Source organism: Belonocnema kinseyi, chromosome 1 (genome assembly GCF_010883055.1).
Source record: "Belonocnema kinseyi isolate 2016_QV_RU_SX_M_011 chromosome 1, B_treatae_v1, whole genome shotgun sequence".
NCBI classification, from domain to species: domain Eukaryota; kingdom Metazoa; phylum Arthropoda; class Insecta; order Hymenoptera; family Cynipidae; genus Belonocnema; species Belonocnema kinseyi.
In genome coordinates, this window is record NC_046657.1 from 76,115,117 (window position 1) to 76,117,805 (window position 2,689).

General features: G+C 33.8%; 1 long non-coding RNA gene across 1 annotated transcript; it reads right to left on the reverse strand.

Annotated features, from left to right (window-relative positions):
* Positions 1-223: 223 nt before the first annotated feature.
* On the reverse strand, positions 224-2,362 carry LOC117176276. The gene is made up of 3 exons (XR_004467598.1): positions 2,223-2,362; positions 819-893; positions 224-286 (listed from the first exon to the last, which is right to left on the reverse strand). It is a non-coding gene; the product is annotated as an uncharacterized LOC117176276 (long non-coding RNA).
* Positions 2,363-2,689: the final 327 nt, after the last annotated feature.

Here is a 2,689-nt window from a genome sequence, read left to right on the forward strand (position 1 = left end):
ATTTTCTATAAGACTATTTACTTTTTAGTTCAAAATTTGAAACTTATTTCAAATTTCTGCAAGGACCAACGCCGCGCCGCGCCGTTCAGTCAGAACATTTTATTGACGGTAAAGAAATGAAACTTAGAATTTTTCTGAGTCGCAACCATTTTTTTAGTTTAAAAAATTATAATATACTAACGTGGAATTATAGATCGTGAACTTTCATTGCTACCATTTTCTAAAAAGTTGTATTCTACGGGCCGTTTTGATGCTCGACGTAATAGTGGCATCTCATGAGCTTCATCTGTAAGATATAACATAGGGATTCTTATTAAAGAATTTTTTTCAACAAGCCCAAAAAATTTGAAATAGGCAATCCCAAGCCTCCCTCGTTATACATGGAAAAAGAGGATTCATACAATTTACAACATATGTGGTACAAATATGGACAATATGACATTTTAGGAGATTTCGAAAGAAGCTCAATTAAATTTACTGATTTTCCGTAGATTTCACCTAACTTCCTGTAAAATATATAAGTATATGGAAAACACTACGTCCGTAAGCTTTTGATTCAGGCTAGGTAAAATGCACAAAATATCAGTAGATTCCATTAAAGTTCTTGTCAAAAGTAGTGAAGATTCGGGTTGTCTAATTTTCTACCAATAATGTTGTAAATAATACGGATCCTTTTTCTTCTTGCAAGTTTCAGTCAAGCATGTACAAATTTAACAATTTGACCGTTATATTGGATCGAACATTTTTATTCTGCTTTGATTTTTTTTTTCAGAATTCCAGAAATCTGAAGGTATTTAAAGAAATGATAATATACTAACGTTGCTCAGGTGGTCTTTTACGTTCCCAGTTCCTGATTGAGCCTTGACCTCTATCTTGCTGCTCATCAGTTCCATCTGTAAAATATGGTATAGGAATTGTTATCAAAGAATTTGTTCAATGCACATAAAAAATTTGTATTGGTTCAAAATGAAAAGTGGCTAAATTTATTGATGATTCAGCGTGAGGACTGTAAAGAGAAATGAAATTGGCCCCTTTCGAAGCAATGTAATGGGTTTAATGACCTTAAAATTCAAACTTTCGGACGAGACGTTGTGAAAACGAATTTGTGAGATCGTCCAATGACCGAAAACTTTAAGTTCAGCACACTAAGTTATTATGCATGGGCCCACAAGAACTTTTGAGTACAGATTTCCCAAGGGGACTTACTCCTAAAATTTTTAAAAGAAAAAAATTTTGTCACCAAAGCTTTCATTCCTTGAAGCATATAGATAAGTTTTAACTAAACTTCATGGAAACAGTAATTTACTGACTTGATAATTTATTATTCGATCAGTCGGCAGATTCTAACATTTTCTTATAGAAATTGTTATTAACAGTAGCAGAAATTTTAATTTAGTGTACCATATCCATTTTTTGAATCAGTGTTGGTTCATTGTCGGTTGCATAAAGCTCTTATTATATAAATGACTTTAAAGACAATTATGAATCACTATTGGGCAGAAAAATTCATTTACTTATGAGAGAAACTCATTTATTTATTTATTACACAAATGCCGTGCAGTAATAAATTACCCTTATTGCTTTAAAAATTATGGAAAATTAAAAAATTTTCTTAACTTCCGGTACCACTGCTTTTGTACGGCACTATGTATTTTGTCATTTTTTTAAAGGATCTATCACTGAGAAAAGAGCTGTACAGAACTAAATTGCCGTAATTCACCACTCACACGTGTAAAATTCAATTTTCGCCTGTGCTCACCTGTAACGTTCAAAACTGACGGCATAGTGCTCAAAGTTACTTTTTGATATAGGAGCATCCGTCTAAAAATAAGTCTTCCTGGCTCATTTGACCACCAAATTTTTTACCATGTGCTTGCAGTCTAAGTCTTAAATAGAATTTTTTTATATTGAAAAATGGTGATATCAAAAATTTTAGAATAACTTCAACTTTTTAATTGATATTTAAAACAGCTGGCTAACAAACTTGTACTTTAGTTCTCATCACTAAGACATGGCATAAACGGCCAATCTGATAACTTAACTTTTTCAAAAGTTATCGTTGTCACAAACAGGCACATATTTAGATATACATACTTTAACGAAGTTTTAGAAATACAACGCAAATAATATAAAGAACCTTGCCGGGATCTTGCTAAAGCCAATACCTCAACTTATGTTAAAATAAGAATCACGTTAGGTAAATTACTTTATATATGATTTACCTGAAGTTTAGAAGAACTCGAGTTAATCCATGATAATAAAACATAGTTTTTGTTGATAGTAAATGAAGAAAAATACAAGTCAGCATCGAACAGTAGATATGATGAGCTAGTGTCGAGTGAATAGTTGAGGACGAAGGTCTAAGACAAGCCAATAAGGAAGGCAAGGAGCAAACAACTAATTCCAATTAGTCGATGTCTAGTGACAAGAAAAAGCATCACGGGCCGCTTGACATTCACCCAAGTGAGAGTTCGTTAACAACAAGCAGACGAGACAGAAAGTCGATGGTCTGTTAGTTCACCATCGAAATTACGACTAGAGGGTAAACTCACACGCGTTAATTCGGCAAATAGCGGCGAAAGGCAGCTCGGACGAATCACTGTGTCGGCTGGTTGGTTAGGACCAGCTAGCTACGTACGAGCGGTCAATGAGAGTTACAGTGATCCTTGGTCAGTCCCAATCGACATGA